We start from the raw sequence: 24,623 nt of genomic DNA on the forward strand, positions 1-24,623 counted from the left end.
CTTTCTCTGTCACGGACTTGAATTACATGATGCCTGAAGCTCCTTCCTGCTGTAGCTGGGTATTTTTGTGGGTTCACAGGGTTACCTCTCTCAGCCGCTTCCTTAAACTATTAGGGAAGAATGATAGGTTTGCATCACTGGGCAATCTGAGTGGCCTTGGGTGAGGACGAAGCCCTTTGTGTACTTTGGGTGGGAGGGGTGTCGCCCCGCCCCCAGGACTCTCAAGCCCAGCCCCCCCCCACGAACCCTGCAGCCAGCCCTGAGCCCCCTTCAACTGCCGTGCCCCTTTCTCCACGCCCCAGAAGGTGGCTCCTAATGTAAAGCCCTGCCTTCCCTACCAGCCCCACCCGGCCCAGCCCTGCCCAGCCCTACTAAGCCCTGCGCACTGAACTGCCCGGAACCAGCTGCTTCTCCAGATAGAGTGCAAGCAGCTGCTCCAAGTCTCTACAAGAGTAGGAGGTAAGTGAGCTGTCCTAGAGCCACGGGAGTCGGGAGTCGGGGCCTGAGCCTGCTTAGTCTCCTCTGGTTCTGCGGGGCCAGGCTGTGTGATCCTGGAGAGTTGGTCTTGTTCCGCCTTCTCCAAGCCTCGGCAGCTAGCGGGAGGGGGAAGGAGAAATCGGCCAGCTAATGAGCATCTGCTAGACTCCATCCCTTCAACTCTCCCTCGACTCTGTCCCTTCCCCCAATTCCTCCTCGCCCCCCACCCTGTGTCCCCTTAGATGGACAGGAGATAGAGTGGAAAAGAAAACTCAGTCCTAGTCCCCGCCTCCCAGCATCCTCCGTTGGGCGAGAGGCCAAGTCAGAGATTCTGGTTCTAGAGCACCCGGCTTTTCCCCGCTCCCGTCTCCAAATCCTTCCTTCTTTATAGAAAGTGGGGTTCCAAAGACATGGGAACATGAGATTTGGGGGTGGAGGAGAAAAGGAGCAGAATGTGTAACGTGGCAGCCCCATACCCAGTACTGTGTTTCTCTCACACAGCCCAGTTATCTACCTCGACTATAGCCCTCCCCCCAGGCTGGTAGCTCTCTATCAAATGTCCTTTCTCCCTCATAATAATTCGGTCCCCACAGTCCCTTGGGTAGTCACACCCCGTTATACATAGTTCTTTAAAATAGTGGCCCTCAGTCACAGTCCTCTAAACTGGAGCCCACATCCTCTAACATGCCAATCCAGTGCCCACCCCTTCTCATATACAGCTCCAAAGCTGGTGGCCCCTAAGACATAGCCCCCTTAGGTGGTACCAAAGCTATCTTCACACATAGCTTTCAAGCAGGTGATCAGATCAGCTCAAATACAGAGCGGCTAAACTTTGCTAACTTTGCTGCAGTCAACAGAGACAGGGTCAAGACTAATTAGGTGGCCAAGATGGGAGTAAAGACATTCTTCAGTGGGATAAAGACACAATCATGCTAAAATCTTATCACCACACACACCCTTTAGGCCAGTGAGATTCATGTAAAGTCAGTTTCAAGACTAAATATTATTTACTTTCTGCCTTGCAAAGTGCAGGCTGGAGCCTAACAGGAGGGGGAGAGACAAAAAAATGTGAGTGAATATACTTTAAGTGCTTACCTGATCAGTACTCCAAACTTTTATTTAACATGTCTTTCCTTGGAAGAAAAGGGTTATTTTTAATAACTACTCCTTGACCAAGGTTTGCCTTAAACACCTCAAGCTGAAAAACAACTCTTTCCAGATATCTTTCTGGTAGGGCTTCCATATTAAAGGAGTCTACCAGGAAAATGATCACTTGGAAAAAACTAGCCTCTGGGGATTTTGTTGATAATGCAAATGCATAGCACCTGTTCCTTTGGTCATAAAATTAGAGCAGGCTAGATGCAAATATTCTAGTGGAAGGAATACTAGACTAGGAATCAGGAGAGCTGGGTTCTGATTCTTCCTCTGCCACTAATTAGTTCCATGATACACTGGTCAGGTCACTTCCCCTTTTGAACTTGAATTTTGTCATCTATAAGATTTGGGTGTTGGATTAGGTGATTTATAAGCTCCTTTCAGCTCTGAACATTCTTTGATTTAAATTTCCTTCTTAGCTCAAAAACTGTATCATTTTAAAGCATCATTCCATGGCAGCAGGGATAATGAAGCGGGGAGTTAACTGCCTGATGTGTCTTTATGCTATTCCTGGAAATATCTCATTCAATTTTATGGACTAAACTGTCCAATTGAGGACATATTTTTGAGCCTTTGACAGACCAGGCGGGGAGGGTTTTATGGAGAGATGTTTTTCTGAAAGAACATTGGGAGAGTCTCTTGGGAAAATGTGGTGCCCAGTCTCATTACTTTGCAACCAGTTTCTTCTTTCTTAGACAGCTATTTATACATGCTAGGGAAACCGTAAATAGTTCAGCCTAGCTTGGGTTGACATCTGGATGAAATATGTATAAGTAAGTGAGGTTTTGTGAAAATAAAGTAATAGAATACATACCCTCTCTTCCACTCCACATGTTCGTCTTTTAATTTTTTTTTTAAAGCAAAACCAATGATGAATCTTGGAAGATGAAATGTTTGGATTAAGGCTTGTGTTAAAGCTAAGGTTCTCAAGTTATAATGGCAGAAGATTAAAGAATTTGGTAAAATGTTTACCCACAAACAAATATACACATGCCAATTTTTTTTCAAAAGCTACTTTTTATTTTAAAATCATTGCTTTTTCTTAGAATCTAGAGTGGTAGAGCCGAGAGGGACTTTACAACTTAGAATGACAGCTGGAAAGTACCCTAGAACACAGAATAGTCAGAATCTTAGAATGTAGAATGTTAGTTCTGGAAGGAAAATTAGAATACAGTATAGAATATTGGACCTGGAAGGCATTTCAGAGATCATTGAACCTGATCATTTCATTATACAGAAGAGAAAATGAGACACAGACAAGTGCAACAACTTACTCAGATGAGTTAGTGAATGAACTAAGACTAAAACCAAGGTCTCCTGACTCCCAGTTCTGTGTTCTTTCCACTACTCTACCTTCTCACTTGTCAATGCTTACAAACTTTGAAGCAATGGAACTTTAATGTCCCAACCCCAATATAGGTTTGTAAGTGCTCATTTTACTGAGGTGAAGATAATTGTTACATTTTATGAAAACAAGCTTACCAGTTCAGAGAGAACATTTTTAAGCTTAACTAAGTACTTTGCCCTTAGCTTGTGCATTTTTCCTTTTGAGTCTTTGATTTTTTTGTCTGAATACATGGATATGTTCACTGGAAACAGCAACCACAGTAGAGGGTGTAACACAAATTTTCCTATGGAGGAGGAGGACAAAGAAGGGGTAGGATTTTGAGTCATCGTGTGCTAGCTTTGCAAAGTTAGCACGCAAGAATCATAGAACCATAGAAGCTGGAAGGAACATTACATCATAGAATGTCAGAGCAGGAAGGGAACTTAGACTATTATAATCTATTAGACTAATTGAATCCATACTTTTAGAACAGGATAGGACCTTAGAAGCCATCTAGTCTTCTTCTCTCATTTGATAGGGAAATTGAGACTTAGAGAACTCCTTAGTGGCAATCAGCTCTAGGGTCCTGAGCTTATTCTTTTATATGACAACTAGAAACTTTAAAAAGAAATTCTTTAGAAAACCTAGCAGTCATTGTGATGTTTTACCAGACTGGCTGTTTCTTCAGAAGAGGATGTTGCAGGAGTAAAATTTGGTTTGGGACCCAGAGAAGGCAATTCTTCAAATGCTGAATTTTAAGGGAAAAGAATGAAGATAGGGACCTGGGGAGGGAAACCAGTGTTTAGGCAGCTGGTGAAAGTTAAGTAAAAATATATTCTGCCTTTTAACACAGAGCTCGCCCATCATTTTAGTTCTTGGTGTGGTTTTTGAGGTCATTGTTCAGAGCCTATCCTCTGGTTAGACAGTCTGCTAGTGGCACGCAGGCTACCCCAACTGTAGGATTACTTCTCTTCTCTTTGGGTTTCATATTAGCACTTTGAAAGGAAAGGCATTAAAGGAAGTAGATTGTAATGGACTTTGGTCTGAGTCCACATAGAAGACAATTGAATACTTCATACCAAACACTTGTCTATACTGCTAAACCCAGTAGTTGATGTTAATCCCTCTCTAACATAGGAGGAAAACGTAATTGAGATGTGCTCTCATTTCTATACAAAGTCACTTCACCTCCCTAAGTCTGAGTTTTGTCATTTGTAAAAATTGAGAGTTGGACTAGATGACTTGTTATACAACCATAGAATGTCAGAGCTGGAAGGGACCCTAGAACAAAGAATACCATAATATGACATATTTGAGTTGGAAGGAACCATTGAATATAGGGTTATTAAGATTTTTAAAATAGTATTTATTTTTACATCACCTTCATTTCCCAATATATCCCTACCCATTCCTCATCTAGAAAGTCATCCTTTCAGTCAATTAGCAAGCATTTATTAAGTATCTGATATATGTTCAATACTGTGCTAGGTGCTAGGGAAACAAAGACAAAATAAATGCAACAATTCTCACTGTCAAAGAGTTTACATTCCTTATAATAAAGAAAGAAAAAGAAACAAGGGAGGAGGGGAGAGAAGCCATTGAGCCAACCTGGTAGCACACCAACCAAAGTAAACATTATGTGCAGTGTTCCCTACCAATAGTTTCCCACTTCCACTAAAAAAGGGAGGGAGGTACATTCTTATATCCCTTCTTTGAGTGTGAATTTGGTCATGACCATCATACAAAGCAGAATGTAAAAGCATGGTTTTTCTTTAGCATGAAGACAGATGATCTCTTGAGTCCCTTTCAGCTCTATATTCTATGTTCTAATATTCTGTGTTCTAAAGCCCCTTCCAGGTCTAAAAGTACGTATTCTAAGGCCTTTTGCAGTTTAAAAATTTTAAAGTCTAAGGTCCTTTCTATATCTGACATGGTAGATACAATCTATTCCATGATTGAACCAATACCTAGAGAGATGAATTGACTTGGCTAAGGTCACCTAGCAGAACCGGGGACTGAATCATGTTGTCCACATTCCCACTCCAATGCTCTCTTTTTTTTGTTTGTTTGTTTTTAGGCAATTGGGGTTAAGTGACTTGCCCAGGGTCACACAGCTAGTAAGTGTCAAGTGTTTGGTCTGAGGCCGAATTTGAACTCAGGTCCTCCTGACTTCAGGGCCGGTGCTCTATCCACTGCGCTGGGCCTGTGGTTTAAAATGGTTTAAAAAATGGTTTTAAATGGTTTAAAAATGACTCCTGGAGTTACCATAGCAGTTCCTGAAAAGGGATGGCATGCTAGCAACATTCCGTTATCTTAAACTTGTGGAATGTTGGCAAGAAGGATACTTAGAACATAGAATGTTAGAGGTGGAGGAAATCTTATAACATAGAATATTAGAAGTGGAAGGAATTTTAGAACACAGAACATTATAGCTGAAAAAATTCTTAGAATATGCAATCATAGGTAAAACTGGAAGGGACCTTCCCCTCAGCAACAAATCTTTCCTCTTAGATTGCCTTCCATTTACTCTGAACAAATCTTGCATGTTTCTAATTTTTTTTGTTTTTGTTTTTTCTTGTTTGGTTTGGTTTGGTTTCTCCTTTTGTTTTTTCCATTAGAATGTAAGCCCCTTTGGGGTTACAGATTATATCTGCCTTTCTTTATATCCCTAACACTTAGCAAAGACCTGACATACATAAGTACTTTAAATGCTTATTGACTGGCCAACTGACCTTAGAGATAATTGTATGCCAGCCCATACTTTTATTTAATTGATTTTTTTTTGTTTTTTGTTTTTTGTTTTTGTGAGGCAATTGGGGTTAAGTGACTTGCCCAAGGTCAAACAGCTAGTAAGTGTTATGTGCCTGAGGTCAGATTTGAACTCAGGTCCTCCTGACTCTAGGGCTGGTGCTCTATCCACTGCGCCACCTAGCTGCCCCTAATTGATTTTTTAAAAAAAATTTCTTGGCACCTTTTGTTTTTACATCCAAGTTTCTGAATATGACCTGCTTCTCTACCCCATCAGCCCAACAACTAAACTCTCCCTTACAACAAATCTAATATTGAGCAACTGTTGATAAGCCCTTCAAGGCTGGCTACTATATCTATCCCTGCTCTGTCCTTAGAAATGAAAGTTGGATCAGGTTCAGTTCAGGGGAGCCTCGCCTTTTATTGAGAGGGGTTAGGCTCCTTTTTCCCATTCTCTTTAGGTTATTAATCCACCACTTCAATGCCCTGGGGACAAATTTACTTATAGTTTAGGTTATTACTAACATCTAGGTTTTCCCCAAAAAAGGGGAAGTAAAAAGGTACTCTGTAAAATATGAATCATGTATGGGATGGGTAATTTATTCCTACACACAAAGGAAATGTTAAACATAAAAGACTAAGTGCACATTAACAGAATGAGTTAAAACTGGATTAAGTAATTTGGCTTATAACTACTATTACAGTCTTCTGGGAGGTTGATTTTTAAACTTAATTAGAATATAAAAGAGTTTGAAGGACTGCTAATTAGGCATTTTACATTTTACTTTGGCCCTACACTCTCAAACAGCTCTTGGGATATGTCTGCTGGTAAACCTGACAGGCTTGGATCAATTGCCTTGTCAATTGCTGACCTCTCCAGCATTACTGGACTAATTGCCAGGAACACCTCCTCTTGCCACCATACAATTCAAACTTGAAGGGAGCCAGGACTTCTTGACCTCTTAAATTCACAAGGTTGCTTCCAAGCCTAGATGCAATCATCTCTGGATACTTGTTCACCTGAAATAATGAAAGAACAAACACAAAAGAGGAAAAGGCAGCCAGGGGTCCAGGCACAAGCTCATTTCCTTGAGCCCCCATCCCCCTGGTGCCATGTGGACGAGGTTGCTATGATGCCGGTGGTGTAAAGAGCCAGCCTATTCCCAGCCTTCACTGGAAATCTCTGGGTTGCATGATGTCACCTGCAGGGTCAAAGCAGGAAGCTGCCAGTTGTTTTAATTGTCACAGCACATCAAGGTGCTATTATAGAGTAGGGGAAGACTAATGGCCCACTCAAGGTTTGCCCTGTCATATCAAAATGCAGAGTCCTTTCCACAATAAGTCACCCCATGATTGGAAATAGGCTCCAAAGTATAGTTGTTTAGAACCAGGAAGGGCAATTTTGAGCATGGTCAATGGAATAACCTCTATGGGCCAGTTTAGCTTGGACTACACAGAGGAAACAGTTAAGCAAAAAATAGCTGACACAACATGGCCAAATCTGACAATGTATGACATTTTACCTTGGTAGTCTCCTCTCCTTCTGCTGAAAGGAGGAAGTTATGCTCCATTATTTGTTCTCTAGTACCATGTTTGTGTTTTCAATTACTCAGTACTCTATTTCCTCTTAGTGATTTTTTTTTCATTTACATGGTGGTAGTCATTGTGTATATAAGAGCATGGTTTTGCTCTTAACTTTGCACCATTTCATACAAACTGTCCCTTGTTTATCTGAAATCTGTATATTTGTGATTTATTCTTATACAGTAATCTTCCATTACATTCATGTAGTCCCTCCCATCTTATAGAAGAATGAACTAAGATTCATGGAAGGAAAGTGACTCTCCCTTGTCACACATGTTAGTAGCAGAGATGAAACTAACACACAGGCCTCCCAGTCCAGGGTTCTTTTCACTATAACCACCCCCTCTCTTTTATTAATCACAGCTTGAGGAAAGGAATGGCTGTAGAGGCTCCCAGCAGTATGATTTTTGAAGATGCGATTTCACTGTATAAGTTCTGGTCTGATTTTTTAAGGAAGTAGTCTTACTGCTTATGGTTTTACCTCGTATGAGACCAATGATAGTGATAATGATAATAATAATAGCTAGTATTGATATAGCACTTAAAGGTTTGCAAAGCGCTATTGGGGGAGGTAGGGAATGCTGCCCAAGTTCACCCAGCTAATAAGTGCCTGAGTCTGGATTTCAGCTCATAGTCTTCCTTGACTCCAGGTCGGGCCCTCTAGCCACTAAATGCCAACTATGTTTTTCTTGTCTCCCCAACTAGATTATGAGTTCTTTATAAGGGTAAGCAGCCATCTGTTCTTTCCTTACTTCAGCCCTCCCAGGTGTTAGACGCCACAAGGAAACTGGGTGTGTTCTATGGCACCCAGTGTTTGTGGAGCCCTGGTCTGGGGGAAGCTGAAGTGCTTGCTAGACATAATCTGAAGGTAACATCTGAGGTTGATTGACAGACCATAGCCCAGCTCACCTTCCAGAGGACCTAGCACCATTTTTCTGAGAAGGCTGTACAACAGAGATTGCATTAAACTCATTCATGCTTTAGAGAACAAGCCCTATAGGATTTCTGTAAGAACAAAATACAGAGCTTGAGGGGCTCCAGGGCTGCTGTGATGGTGCTTAGCACTTTACAAAGCAGAAAATGAAAACTTGGCAGGAGCTGTCCAAGCCCTCTTGGGATGTGACCCGAGGCAGTGATCCACAATGGCAATTACTTAATGGGATGAGGGAATCCAGTAAAGTAATAATAGTAGTTTGTATTTACGTACCTCATTGCAGAGCACTTTGAGCACTTTCTGATGCATTATCTCATCTGATCTTCACAAAAAGCCCAGCTAAATAGGTAAAGTGAGTATTAGTGTTCTCCTTTCTACCAGTGCTAAAGGTAAAAGAAGAGGGAATGATTTGCCCAAATTCACACAATGAATGAGTAAAGGAGCTGTGATTCTAACCCAGTTGTCCCTGCACCTCAAGTCCAGTTTTTTTCCTCAGAAGCATACTTCCTCTCATGACATTTTAATTTTTCTTTTTTTGCGAGGCAATTGGAGTTAAGTGACTTGCCCAGAGTCACATAGCTAAGTGAGGGTTTTGTGTCTGAGGCTGGATTTGAACTCAGGTCCTCCTGACTCCAGGGCCGGTGCCCTATCCACTGAGCCACCTAGCTGCCTCACTCCCATGACATTTTAAACAACTGGCAAGGCAAGACAATTACTATCGTTGTCATTGTCAGAGAAGTTAGGGGACACCCAAGGTCATGTAACTAATTTTTCTTTACTCTGGCTTACTGTATGACCTTTAACTACTTACCTTCCCCTTCTAAGACTCAGTTTCCTTTTCTGTAAAATGAGAGGGGTAGCTGCCTTAGATGGTCTTTCAGATCTCTTCTACCATTCTATTATTCTAACTCAGGCAATGGTGACCCAGCAATTAGAGAAACTTAAAGATGAGGCATTTCATCTCACCAAATCACCCCTCATCAGTCAACCACATTTAAAAGCAGCCCCGGATTGTCTAGGAAAGCTTCCAGCCCTTGAAGTTAATGCTATAGTTGGAAAAGGAAGGCAAGTCCTCCATCCTCAGAGCTGTGGGGGGCAACAGATAGGTCCTTGGGTGTAGCCTTTTGACTGAGTCCAAGTTTTACAGAACAAATCCTTTTTTTAAGGGGATTTGTTCTGTGAAGTCTGGATTCAGTTAAAAGGCCAAATTTGAGGACCTAGAGGGCCACACGTGGCCTTGAGGCCGAAGGTTAATGTTCTGGGTTTGCTCTTTTACAATAAGAGCTCTGATCTTAAAGACAAGCATATATTATTACTATTATTATTATTATTACTATTATTATTATTTTTGGTGAGGCAATTGGGGTTAAGTGACTTGCTCAGGGTCACACAGCTAGTAAGTGTCATGTGTCTGAGGCCCCATTTGAACTCAGGTCCTCCTGACTCCAAGGCTGGAGCTTTATCCACCTAGCTGCCCTGATAAGCAGATATTATTATTATTTACATCAGGGGAACAGTTCAAATGAATTGGGCCCTCTCCACTCCCTGCTTTAATAACGATAATAACTCACACAGTTACAAAGTTTTTTTTTACATTCATTGTCTGATTTGATCCTTACAGCATTACCCCCATTTTACAAATAAGGAAGCTGAGGTCAGACGGGGAAGTGGAGGCAGGACTGTACACCAGTACTTTTGCCCCTGGGACAGTCTGCTTCCCTGAGCAATGGCATCTGGTTTACAGAAAGCAGCTTGGCCCATGTTAGAAGCAATAGCAGTGTGGGTGGTAGGAGGTGGGGGAGAAGGAATATCTGGTCTTTTTGATGGGTTTACTTTTTCTCAAAGGGGGTAGATCCTGGGATGGCAGCTGGTCTGGGCATGGAGGAGGAAGATGTTGATAATCAGATCCAGTGAGTGGGCCCTGATCTGAAAGTCCATGAGCAGACTTTAGTTTCAGTATTTATTGGTTGGGTGGAGGGGAGGGGTGATACTAGCAACTGTTTTTCTCTCCCTGTTGAGAAACCTAGAATGCCGTAAATATGACATTGTGTTGGGGAGCTGATGATGAGAGGGGGTGGGGAACAGGGTCGAGCTGAGTTGGGGTTGTTGGTAACCATAGGCTTGGATCTTTTTGAGGTCAGCCTTTGAGCTCTGCAGATGGATTCAGATCTGGTGGCTGGAGCCTCATTAACTAATTACACTCTGTTGACCAAGTGGAGTTTAACTCAGGCCCTTAACAATGTTGTTCAGTCATTTCAGTCATGTTGGGCTCTTTGTGACCCCATTTGGGGTTTTCTTGGCAAAGATACTGGAGTGGTTTGCCATTTCCTTCTCCAGCTCATTTTACAGATGAGGAAACTGAGGCAAACAGGGTTAAGTGACTTGCCCAGGGTCACACAGCTAGGAAGTATCTGAGGTCACATTTGTACTCAGGTCCTCCTAACTCCAGGCCTGGTTCTCTATCCACTGTGCCACCTAATTGGCCATCCTTAATAACAGTCCACTGCAAAGATATAAGTGCCTTTATAGTCCCTTTCTCTGTAAGAGTGTTTTGATTTATCCCATTAAAATCCTTGGATCCAAGGGTGTGCTGAAGCTAGCTCCCACCAGCCTAGGAGAGCTGATTGTTAAATTTTTAGTGTGCACATTTATACCTCAGAAATCAGCAAATGTAATAAATCAGGGCTTGGTGGATTGTTTTGCTGATTGTCTGGACTTAAGAAAGTGATGGAGAAAATGTGAATAATGCAGATTTAAACTTTTAAATGTGACACAAGCACAGTTTGTCTCCTCCCTTCCCCACCCCCACCCCCACCCCCACCCCCACCCTCCACCCCAGGCCAGTTGTTGAACTTTCCCGAGCAGATTCTTGCTTGGATCTGGGAGCCAGAAGAGATCTTAGAACCTATAGTTTCAGAGATGGAAAGGATTTTATGACGTGGAACGTTAGATTTAGAAGGACTTTTAAATCTCATCTAGCCCATTCTCCTAGATTTCTGGACACCCCGCCCCAGTGCTCTTTCTGGCACACACCATGCTTTGCTGCTTCCCTTTCTCCCTTTGGCGATCAGGGCACCTGTTTTGTCCTTAGCTCGAGTTGTTAGGAATCTAAAGAGCTCTTGGGATTTTTTGTCCAAGAGGGGAAGATACAAATCTATATTAGGAGTGAATGAGTCAGTAGGAAACTATCTTGGGGGGGGGGGTGAGGAATTAGGGAAAGAAAAAAAAGAGGCAACATATGGGTTTGATGAATGTTTCTACCAAAACTATTTTATAGTTAAGATGCAAAACAGTGTGCTGTCTATATTCTGGAGTTACTATTATCATCATCAGCTTTTCCTTGGGAGCGGGAGGCCTCTATTTACTAGAACTCAGCAGGAAGAAGGCTAGAGAGTTGGGCATTTGAACAGTTTTTTGGGAAATGAGCTCACTTGCAGTCTCCCCAAACTGAAAAATGCTTAGCCCCTTCTCTGCCTCCCAAGCTGAGAGTAGCCTATATCTGAGACCTAAGGAGCCAGGGTGCAGGATGGAGTTTGAGCTAAGGTATGTGAGACCTAAAGAGAGGGGGCAAAGGACTTTACACATAGAACCAGAGTGGTGACTGTATTTGTCCAAGGTCACACCTTACGTCAGGGCTACAACAAAAAGAAGTCACATTTTTCTAGAAAGCTTTTAGATTTGTAAAGCACTGGGTTAATTGAAATCTTCTGAAATTAGTGATGCAAGTATTGGTATTTCTATATTGAAGATGAGGAAATAGAGCCTTAGAGATCCCAAGTGAATTGCCCAGGGTCAAGCACCTAGAAAATATTAGAGCCAGGATATGAATCCAGATCTGACACTCTTTACACAATCCCATGATGAGGCCTACATCCAAGTCACCTGACTTTCCATTAAACCCAGACTCTGTGTTCTTTTTTTTTTTTTTTCTTAGGCAATTAGGGTTAAGTGCCTTGCCCAGGGTCACACAACTAGGAAGTGTCAAGTGTTTGGTCTGAGGCCGAATTTGAACTCAGGTCCTTCTGATTCTAGCCGGTACTCTATCCACTTTGCCACTTAGCTGCCCCCTACCCTATGTTCTTTTGACACACTACTGCACCCTTGTTTTTATTCTCATTTGTGGAGATTCTTATAACATTTGGGGCAGTTAGGTGGTGTAGTAGATAGAATGTCAGGCTTGGAGTTAGGAAGATTCATCTTCCTGAATTCAAATCCAGCCTCAGGCACTTACTGGCTGTGTGACCCTGGGCAAGTCACTTAACCCTGTTGGCTTCAATTTCCTCATCTGTAAAATGAGCTAGAAAAGGAAATGGCAAACCACTTCAGTATCTTTGCCAAGAAAACCCCAAAATGAGGTCACAAAAAGCTGGACATGACTGAAAATGACTGAAAAATGAAATACACTTTTTGCCTGCAGGCAGAATATATATATTTAGATATATTTAGCCTTGAGGAGAGAAGAGCAGCTCATGATACCATCTTTGAGTATTTGAAGGACTATAATGTGGAAGAAAGATTAAATTTGTTCTCCTTGGTCCCTGACAGCGGCAAGAGGAGCAATGCAGAAAGGCACATTTAAACCCTTCGGAATAATTAGAGCTGTCAGAAGGTAGAATGGCCTCCCTGGGGAGTTAGAAGACTTCTTCCACTTGGAAAGTCTCCAAACAGAGGCTGGATGACTTTGTCAGAGATGCTGTAGCAGGGATTTGTATTCAGGGAAGAGGAGTAGACTAGGTGACTTCTGAGGTCCCTTTTAATTCTGAGATTCTGTGAGCACATTTATAATCAGAGGATCATAATTTAGAGTTGGAAAGGCCCTCAGAAGCCATCTGGTCTACCTCAGTCATTTTACAGATGAGGAAACTGAGGCCCAGAGAGAATAAAGGACTTGACAATGGTCACATAGGTAGTAGGCATCTGAGGGAGATGTGAATCCCAAACATGCTACTCCAGAGCCAATGCTTTTCCCAATATTCCACACCACTACTTGGGAACAGCTCTGGCCCTCCAAAGTAGGGGTGAAAATGTTGACTTTGGAGACAGAACAATCGAAAGGAAATAGATGAAATCATTCCACCATATCCTCACATGAATATAAATACGACATTTTAAAGTAATAGTGTGAAAACACTAGAAGCATGCCTTATCTTTAAGTATCACCAGGCACTGTCCCCATCCCTACTAGGCCTTGACAAGTTTCACTGGAGGCAGCATGGCAGCCAGGGAAGAGACTGAACTGAAAGCCAGAACTGAGTTCAAGTTCCAATTCAGCCACTAAAAGCTATGTGATTGAGACTCAGTCTCTCGATCTGTAAAATTAGAGATTTGGAAGAGATGACCTGTAAAGTACCTTCCTACTCTAATATTCTAAGGCCTTTTATAGCTCTAACATTTTCAGTCTTATGAATAGAGCTTAAAAAACTCTGGTTAAGAGGATGAGGGAGGTGCCTGTTAATACACAGGCTCCTGTTTTTCTAGATGAACACTGTATTTTTGGGAAATTAAGGAATCCATCCCTGAGTTCTCTGGCACCACACCTTATTTAGGTGACTCATGTTGAAATCTGGCTGTTTCTTGCCCTCCTGAATTTCAGTGATATTTACCAAATTAAGCCTGGGACAGGACTTCATTTGTGCCCTGAACCACAAGAGCCTGGGGCGTGGACATTGGAGTCTTAGCATCAGATGAAATACTGTTCCATGTCTAGTCATGAGGCACTGTTGGAATGGCCTTGGAAAGCATTGTTTGGTAGTGAAAAGAATTTTCCAGGTTGTTCAGAACCTTTTAGGCTTAGTTGCTCTTCTGAATATTGATGATTTGAACTGTATATACAGAAGAATAGCTAAATACTCTTCTAAATTTCCCGGGCACAAGGTCAGCAGCTGGTGGTGGGGACATGCTGATTGACCTACCAGTGAGATGCTGGGGAACTCTTCAGTGGGCTGCAGATAAAGTACTGATGATGAGAGAACACTTTATAGTTTACAGATCACTTTATGTACATTCTCCTCACAACAGCTCTTCGAGGTAAGTAGTGCAAAGTCTGCTAACTGGCTGTGGATCCTAGGTAGGTCACTGCTCCTCTCAGTCTTAATTTCCTCCTCTGCCAGATGAAGGGATTGGACTACAATCACTAAAGTGTCCCCCAGCTCTAACATTCTATGTTCTAAAGTCCCTTCATATTCCAACATTCTGTATTCTAACCTATGTTCTGATGTCTCCAGCTGTAATAATTTATGCTTGTATAATAATAACATCTAGCATTTATATTGCATTTTAAGGTTTTTTACAATGTTTTACAAATCATTTTATCTTCACAACAACACTAGGAAATAGATGCTTTAATTATTCCCATTTTACCGATGAAGAAACTAAGACAGATAGAAATAACTTGAGCTCAGGTCTCATGCTCTAGCACCACCTAGCTGCTTACATATGCTTTATATAGGATGAAGTTCCTTGAGGGCAGGCGCCATTTCATTTTTTTTTTCTAGTACCAGTACCTAGCACAATGCCTGGAAAGCAATAGATGTTTAACACATCCTTGTTGGTTGATTGATATGTTCTTACATTCTCCTTTTTTAGGTTCCATCTAGCTCTACCATTCTGTGATTCTGATGTTCAAAGAGGCAAGAATATTTGCCCAAGGTCACACAGTTAATTAATAAGTGGTAGAGACACAATTCAAACCTAGAATATTGTCTGACTCTAAAGCTATTGATTACACTAGATTGCCGTTTCACCAATATTTTGATGAACGTTTGAAGTCTATGCCGGCTAGCTGAATGGGTCCTAACAATCTGAAATGGCTTTGGGTATGGTTCCTAGAACTGACTGTATCTGTTGTCTGAGAACAACCTAGCTAAGTTTGAACAGGTTTAGCACTGGAACTTTGCCCATTAAGTGATGAATTTTTTGGTCATGGTTACCCATAGCCAGAAACATCCATGGCATTATATAGCATGCTGATCCAATTTAAATACTTTGTGGTATATTTTGGAGTGAATTATTCATAACTACATAATAATAGCATACATTCCTGTAGCACTTGAAGGTTTACAAAGCACTTTCCTTCCAATGACCCTGTGAAGTAGGTACTGCAGGTATTATTACCCCATTTTATGGATGAGGAAACCAAGAGTTAGAAGGGTGAAGAGACTGAAAACTAGCCAAACAGCTACTAAATGTCAGAGTTGAGATTGGAACTGAAGTCTTGCCTGATTCCTTGTCCAGTGTACCTTCCTCTATTCCATGACGCCAACGTAAGACTAAGACTTCATATGTGAGTCCCTGAAATTAGCTGTTTGCCTTGCCAGTTTGTAAGAATTTGTGAGGTGATTTGACACAGATTTCCAGAATCTAAGTGGGGTTAAAATGTCTTGACTTTTGAATCAGGATATTTGGGTTCAAATCCCAGATTTAACACTCCTAACTGTGTGATTTGGGGCAAGTCATTTCCTTTTTTGAGCCTCAGTTTACTGTTCTGTGAAATTGAGATAAAGGCAGTTAATTGTACTACCTATTCCCTGGTGAGGAGAGCACTGTTGTTTTTGTTTGTTTGTTTGTTTGTTTGTTTTTTTGTGAGGCAATTGGGTTAAGTGACTTGTCCAGGATCACGCAGCTAATGTCAAGTGTCTGGTCTGAGACCGGATTCTAACTCAAGTCCTCCTGACTCCAGGGCTGGTGCTTTACCCACTGCACCACCTAGCTTCTTCTTTTCTTTCTTTTTAAAAAAAATTTAATTCATTTCGAACTTAAAGACAAAAAGACAAAAAAAAAACATTTCCATGTACACAGCACAACACAAAAAGAGAATTCAATACGAAATCATGAATCTCCATTTTATACTGTTTACTTTAAAAAAACAACTATGTAATAAATACTACACATTATTGTCAAAACTACTCTGCTTTTCTGTGCTTCCTTCTGAGTTTTCTTTTGTTTTCTGCTGTGTACTTTTAATTTTTTCTCCCTCTTTCTCCACCTTGCACTACAGAAGGCCACCATCAGACACAGATATGTATGTGTATGTATATATGTGTGTGTGTGTATACATACACATATATACAAATATTCTATTTATCAGTTCTTTCTTTAGAGATGGATAGAATCTTCCTTCATAGGTCATTTGTAGTTGATTTTGAATATTTGTAATACTGAAAATAACTTAGTCATTCACAGTTGTTCTTTGAACAATATTGCTGTTACTGTATGTAACATTCCCATGGGTTTGTTCATTTAACTCCTCATTATTTCATGCAAGTCTTTCCATGTTTTTCTAAAATCAACCAGCACATCATTTCTTATAACATGGTAGTATTCAATCATAATCATATACCACAATTTGGTTACCACAATTTGTTTGTTTTAGTGGGTATTCCTTGAATTTCTAGTTCTTTGCCACTACAAAGGGAGCTACTATAAATATTTTAGGCCATTTAAGTGCTTTTCCTTTTCCCCTAATCACCTTGGAAAATAGACTTAATAGCGGTATTGTTGAGTTAAAGGGTATATACAGTTTTATAACTCTTTGGGCATAATTCCACTTTACTCTCCAAAATAGTTAGATCAGTTCTACCAACAATGTATTAGTGTCCCAATTTTTCCACACTCCCTCCAACATTTGTTGTTTTCCTCTTTTATCATTTTAGCCAATTTGATAGATGTGAGATGGTACCTTGAGGAGAGTACTTTCTAAACTACCAAGCCCTATAGAAATGTCAGCTTCTGTTATTATAAGTCAGGACTTTTATAATTGGTTGGTGGAGAATCCGGTATGGGCAGAAATAACTTTATAGAAGTAGGCCCTATAGAAATGTCAGCTGCTCTTGTTAAAAGGCAGGACTTTTACATCATTGATTGGTGGAGAATCAAGTGTGGGTGAGTTGTATAGAATTTTGGAAACTTACCAAATTCACCCTGGAGGCTTTGTCTGGGTGGTAAAACTTGGCTTAGCTCCAGGTTTCTGGAGAGCCTTGGCTTTGGGAGGAGAGATTGTGAAGTCTGAGTCATAGGGTATAGGTATATGAGTGTACATGAGCCTGGAACTTCTCACAGGGTGTGGCTCGTGTGTTTATCACAATCCTATAAGGTGACTACATCGGTCTACCAACTCACTAATGTTTATGTAACCAAAATGAGTTTTGGATGAACAAAAGTATTTTGTGCTTGGAGAACACTAATAAAAAGTAACTCCTATAGTCACAGCACTTCGATTTCTAATGTACTTTTCCCACAACAGCCCTGTAAGTATCCTGTACACATGTGATTATATTTGCTTTACAAATGAGGAAACTGAGATTCAGAAAGATTAGTTGATTTAGTATCATAGGATTGAGATTTGGGAAGGACCTTTGGACCTGCTAGTTCAACCTTTTAATTTTATAGGTGGAGAAAAAAAGGCTTATAAAGATGAAAATGATTTGCCCAGAGACACCCACCTAGTAAATATCAGAATCAGGATTTAAACCCAGGTTTTATGACTCTAAGGCCAACATTCTTAGTACTATGTCATTAAACTTATATAGGTGCCATGTAGCTAGGAAGTGAATCCCTAAGTTACTTGGCCTGTCTTTTAGCTCTGGTTCAAGTTCCACTTTCTCTGAAACCTTCTCTGACCAACCCAGTGCAATGTGACCTCTCTTCTCTGACCATCTCGTCTGCAGCTCTTACTGTGTTATTCATTGAGCACTCAGTACCTATAACCTGGTACTTTAATTATCTTCTTATCTGTGTATGGGGATTGTGTGTGTGTCTGTGTATATATGTATATTGGGTGTTTATGGAAAACTAGCATCTCTGGTGCGAGGGTTTACTGACACAACTCTCAGCTGTGGCTACAAGAAGCTGTAGCATTCACAGTGGCCACATCTGGACAAAACCATCTCAGCAGATGGGCAGGAATAGGGTGAGAGTAACCAGCAGGCCCCAGACCTATTGGTGAGTCAGGGGGACATCTACCCCTAGCATGTGAAGACTTCCCCTGGTGGAATGAAAACCATTTGTTTCAGCAGCCATGAAGGCAACTGAAATAGGCACTGTGGAGTGCTTAGAGCTTGGTCAGACACTGAAGATGCCAACATCCACTGCACCCTGGTTCATCACCAATTGTCCTGACTTTTGTCTTGCCACTGGACTTTGATGAATCTGGAAGAGAGATTGAGGCTGAAGACTCTGTTTTTTAATTGTTATTAATTTTTTTTTTGGTGAGGCAATTGGAATTAAGTGACTTCCCCGGGGTCACACAGTTAGTAAGTGTCAAGTGTCTGAGGCCAAATTTGAGCTCAGGTCCTCCTGGCTCCAGGGCTGGTGTGCCAACCTCTTCACCACCTAACTGCCCCTTGAGGCTGATGTCTTTGTGCAATTCTGCCTCACTTAAATCCAATTCACCCACAAGATATCACCCTATGATGTCATTGGTCCTCTTTGAAATGAAGGACAAACAACATATATGTATAAATAGACATGCTATATACCACACATATATAAAAATACATGCATATCTATATAGATACATGTATTAGCTAGGTGGCACAATAGATAGAGTGCTAAGCCCAAGCTCAGACTCATCTTCCTGAGTTCAAATCTGGCCTCAGAAATTTACTAGCTATGTGACCCTGGGCAAGTCACCTTACCCTTTTTGCCTCAGTTTTTCATCTGTAAAATGAGCTGGAGAAGGAAATGGCAAACCATTCTAGTGTCTTTGCCAAGAAAATCCCAAAATGGGGTCATAGAGAGTCAGACATGACTGAAATGACTTAACAACAATAAATAGCTATATGGGAGTGTGTGTGTGTGTGTGTGTGTGTGTGTGTGTGTGTGTGTGTGTATCCACATCTATAGGCCAAAGACCAGGTTAGTTTAGTATGGAGAAGGCCTTCACCAGAAAATTGGCCACTAGGTGAATTATTTGGACAAGGCAGCCCGTGAAATAAAGACAAATATGAGTCTATCCTTGGTCCTATATAACTCTTCACTTCTGCAGTGACATTGGGAGGGTGGCAGGAAAATGGCAGCTGGTGCCAAGAATCATATAGCTTTTAGATAAGCTACAAACAGTAGTAACTGTTGGCACTCAAAATGTGAAATCCTTATCCATTGACCAATGAGTCAACATATTGCTGGGAGAACTAAGTCATATCAGTACTGACATTCTTGCAATGAAGCCAAAAGATATAAGGAAATTGCACCTAAATAGAAGGAAGGCTTACATGTTCTCCTTGGAAAGGCAGATAGTAGGGTTAGTGTCATGATGCATCCCAAGGCAAGAAGAAACATAAATTTATGGGACACCTGGTCATCTCACTTTACAGTGATGACTACGTAATGAACAAGAGCAAAAAGGCCATCATATAGAGGATAAAAAGATAGAGAAATACTATGAAGACCTTGATAAATTAAGTCAACATATAAGTTAGTAATTAGCAACTTCATTGAAAAGGTAGGCATAGGGAATGATGGTGAAAAATACATTGGAAAGCATGGTGTGGGATCAAAAAATGAAAGAAGCCAAAAACATATGGGCTACATAGAAGCCTCATATATGTGTATCATGAGTACATTCTTGAAAAAGAGAGATGGGAGATGCTGGACATGGCCAATACTAACATTACAAAATATGAAATTGATTGTATTAACTGATAAAAAGTAACTCATTACTCACATTGGAATAACTTCCAAATCAGTTGTCAGTGTTCGGCTAGATTATTGTCTTGTTAGTACAAAGAACAAAATCAACACCAAATTTTAAGAATAAAAATGAGAACTATGGCAACCAAAACAACTCCAAACTGGCCTATTTAAACAAGCTCTTGAAGTAGAATATAGGAAATGAATAAAATATTGGACATCAATAGGAACTATTATGATTCCCGACAGAAATTATCTAAATCAGTCATCAAAAAAAGACCAATAGAGTCTAGTCACTGTCTCAGCCAAGAGTAAGAGGTAACAGTTGGTGAGGAGGGTTGTGCTACATTGGTTCCAGCAAAATATTAAGAGACCTAAAGGAATACACCTATTATGTTGTGTGGATCTCCTGTGGGGACCTTTCAGGAAGACATAGACAAGAGTTGCACAGGATGAGAACGAATGGATGGGTCACGATCTTCACCATTTAAGGGAATGCACATTTTGAAGAAATGCTTCAAGACTCATTGAAGTATACCTCTCCAACTTGGTTGTAAACTCTCTGGTGTTGCATTTTGCTGTTTAGTTGTTTTCAGTTGTATCTAATTTTTCAGGACCCTATTTGGGATTTTCTTGGCAAAGATACTGGAGTGGTTTGCCATTTCTTTCTTCAGCTCGTTTGACAGATGAGGAAACTGAGGCAAACAGGGTGCCCAGGGTCACACAGCTACTAAATGTCTGAGGCCAGATTCGAACTCATGAAGACGAATCTTCCTGACTCCAGGCTCAGTACTCTAATTCACTGCACCACTGAGCTGCCTTAAATTCTTTGTATCTCATACTGCACCTAGAACACAGTGAGAGGTAGTCTGGTATAATTCAAAGAGCCCTAACCTGGGATGCGCAAGACTTTTCTTCTGGGGCTGGTTCTCCAACTAACTTGTTTTGTGAACTTGAGCAAAGTATTTACCTTCTGTTTGGTCTAGATCTGAGGTTCTTCACTTAGAAATCAGACCATGGATAGATTTCAAAAGGGGGTCCATGCAGTTGGATGGGGAAAATTATATTTTTGTTTCAATATTATTGGCTTCCTTTGTAATTCTATGTATTTTATCTTATGCATTTAAAACGTTCATCTGAGAAGGGGTTAGTCCACAGGCTCCACCAAACAGCTAAAGAAGCAGTTAGAAACCTTTGGTCTAGATAATCTTTGTCCTTTCCAGCCCAACAGCCTTGAATTCTATAACTAAATGATCTCTGTGATCCCTTCTGGCAAGCAATTAATAAATGTTCATTGAATTGAATTTGGAAGGGAATCTTTCTCAGGCGTGTCATGGGACTCACACTCGGTCCCTTTAAATGATGAGCTGACCAGAAAAATACTAACTTCTCTAAGCAGCTGGTGCTCACTGGAGCATAGGGGCAATTAGTTAGCCAGAGGAAATACTAAAGAACTTTTCTGGGTAACAGATGGTTACCCAGGCCCTGGACATATAACCATGGAATCTCAGAGGTCATCTCGTCCAACCAGGGGTGTGCTGGAAACAGCTGTAACCAGAGCCGTTGTTGAAATTTCAGCATGAACATTTATACCTCCAAAATCAGCAAACTACAAAATAAGGACTTGATTGATTTTTTTTTTGTTGTTGATTGTCTAGACTTAAGAATGTGTTGGAGAAAATGTTAATAATACAGATTCCACTTAAAAGTGTGTCGTGCATACTATTTTTTTTTTTTGGCAAGCCAGTTGCTAAATATTTACCAGTATATTACTGAATCTAACCCATTCAGTTGTTCAGTCTTTTTTTTTGTCAGTCATGTCCCACCCTTCATGACCCCATTTGGACTTTTCTTGGGAAAGATACTGGAGTAGTTTGCTATTTCCTTCTCCAGTTCATTTTACAGATGAGGAAACTGAGGTAAACAGAATGAAGTGACTTGCCCAGGGTCACACAGCTAGGAAGTGTCTGAGGACAGATTTGAACCCACAAAGATGAGTCTTCTTGACTTCAAGTCCAGCACTGCAACATGTAGCTGCCCAAATCTAACTCAAATTTGATCGGAAAACCTCTCTAAAATATCCTCAACAAGTGGCCATCCAGGCTCTCCTTGAAGACCTCTAATAATGGGGACATTATTGTGTTGTTATTGCTGATTATAATTAATTATTACTAAAAAATAATAGCTTGCACTTAGTGCTTAAAGGTTCTGCAAAGCACTCCACATATATTCTCTCTTCCTTTTGAAGTGATCCATTCCACTTTTGGTCAGTTTTATTTGTTAGGACATTTCTTACATGAAAAAGTTCTCTGCAATTTTAGTCTAGCACTCGTTGTTCTGTGCTCTGGGGCCAAGCAGACCCAGTTCCTCTCCTACATGATAGCATGTGAAATATTTGATGACAACTTCTCTACACCCAGCTTTTTCTCTTCTAGGCCAAACTACCTACTTCAATCAGTCCTTATATGTCATAGCTTCCAGTTCTGATTACCCTCCTTTTGACATACTTTAGCCAAAAATGTGGTACCTAGACATGAATCCAATTCAGCATTAATTAAGCACCTACTGTGTTCCAAACACCATGCTTGGTGCTGGGGATAAAAACAAAATAGTTCTCTTCCCTCATTGAAGTTACATTCCGCTAGGGAAAATAATATGCATACAGGTTGGTAAGTACAAAATAAATATATGAATTCATTTTGAGGGTGGCACTAATACCTGGCTGGTGGGGGAGGGGATCAATATCATAAGATCACAGTTTTATAACTGGAAAGGACCTTGTTGTTTTTCAGTTGTTCCCAACTCTTCTTGACCCCATTTAGGGTTTTCTTGGTAGAGATACTAAAGTGGTTTGCCATTTTTTTCTCCAGCTCATTTTATGGATGTCCTCATCCATAAACTTAGGCAAACAGGATTAAGTGACTTGCCCAGGGTCACATGGCTAATAAGTGTCTGAGGTCAGATTTGAAATCACAAAGATGAGTCTTCCTGACTCCAAGCCCAGTACTCCTTCCACTGCACCACCTAGCTGCCCCTGGAAAGGACCTTAAAGGACATTTAGTCCAAAAGGCCTTTTGTGGGACATGTGTGACACCAGTTGAGCCTTTATCAGAACTAAAGATACCAAGATCATTACATTCCATAGTCTAGGGATTCCCAGGACCCCTTCCTATTGAATAAAAACTGAAACATGCTGCCATCAATTTGGAGCCAAAACACTTGGGTTTGTATCTGAAGTCTGTGACTTGAGGTAGCTGGTGGTATAGTGATTAGAAGAGTGGGCCTGGAGTCAGGAAGATCTGAGTTTAAATCTAGTCTTGCATACTTACTAGCTGTGTGGCCCTGGACAGAAGTCACTTAACTTCTGATTGCCTCAGGCTTTTCTACTGTAAAATGGGGATAATAATAGTACCTATCTCATATGGTTGTGAGATAACATTAGCCAAGGCACTTAGCACAGTACCTAGCATATGGTAGGTACTATAAAATAATAGCTAACATTTATATAGCATGTACTATATGCCAGGCCCTGTGCAAAGTGCTTTACAATTATTATAGAATTTGACCTCTACTTACTACTTTTGGCCTTCAGGCTCCTTATCCTTAAGTAAAGGGGTTGCACTAGATCAAATGTCTTAATTTTTCTTGGTCATGGACCCCTTTGGCAGCCTGCTGAAGCCTATAGACCCTTTCTCAGAATAAGGCTTTTAAATAATTTTAAATAATAAATTAAATCACTTTAAATAGTCTTTAAAGAAATTTAAAGAAAGAAATGCTAATTTTCAGTTAGAAATTGGTGAAAATAAAAATGTCATTTTTTCCCATCCAAGTTCATAGACTCACCGATATCTATAAATGAGACCTTTGTAGGGGGAGGAGGAGGAGGAGGAGGAGGAGGAGGAGGGGATTCCCTTGTGGACCTTGGGCTGAGAACTGTTGGACTAATTGCTCTCTTAGGTCCCTCCTTGCTTTCAAACTATGAGCTATGATAATAATCCATGACAACCTATCAGCCAGAGCAGTTGTTTCAGGGCATGTATCCCTTTTTTTTTTGTTTATACTTTATTTTAACATTCACTTTAAAGATTTTGAGTTTCAAATTCTCTCCTTCCCGCCAGTCCCTCCCCCAACTCAGAGCATGTAGCATATTAAGAGATTATGTAGATACCATTTAAAACTTTATAACTCAGCATTTATTGAATACCTAGTACTTCCCATACCCAGCATCCTTTGCCAAGTGCAGTCCAAAGCAAGTATTATGTCTTCTTCTTTTCTGGTCCCCCCAGTGCACAGCACAGCAATGAGATGTATGGTTGTCATTCAGTTGTTTCAGTAGCGTCTGAGTCTTCGTGACCCCATTTAGGTCACCCCATTTGCCATTTCCTTCTCCAGCTGGTTTTACAACGAGGAACTGAGGCAAGCAGGATTAAATGGTAGAGATATATGGCAGGCACTCATTAATTAGGATTTTAAGATCATAACATGTTAAAACTGGAAGAGACCTTAGAACACAGAACGTTAGAGCTAGAAGGGACTTTGAAATAGAATATTAAAATGGTAGAACTGAAAGGGACCTCAGAACGTAAAATGTTAGAGTTGAGAAGGCCGTAGCAATCCCTTCATCGTAAAGCCCACAGGGAGGAAATTATTTGGTCAAGGGCACACATTTGGTTAGTAGCAAAGCTGGGACCAGAGCCCACATCTCCTGGCTTCTAGTCCAGTGTCTTTGCCCTAGACTCTGCCACCTCCCCTCTTCTGCTTTTTAGTCTT

The 24,623-nt window shown here is 40.9% G+C and overlaps 1 protein-coding gene across 1 annotated transcript in view; it reads left to right on the forward strand.

The window, feature by feature from the left end:
* The first annotated feature begins 361 nt into the window (after positions 1–361).
* The window catches only part of LOC114047009 (gelsolin), a 70,649-nt gene continuing 46,387 nt past the window's right edge, over positions 362–24,623 (forward strand). The window contains exon 1 of the mRNA XM_027867651.1: positions 362–459. The gene's annotated coding sequence lies outside the window, so the exon portion shown is untranslated. The remainder of the gene's footprint in view (positions 460–24,623) is intronic.

This window comes from Vombatus ursinus, unplaced genomic scaffold (assembly GCF_900497805.2).
Source record: "Vombatus ursinus unplaced genomic scaffold, bare-nosed wombat genome assembly UNPS02014786.1, whole genome shotgun sequence".
Lineage (NCBI taxonomy): Eukaryota > Metazoa > Chordata > Mammalia > Diprotodontia > Vombatidae > Vombatus > Vombatus ursinus.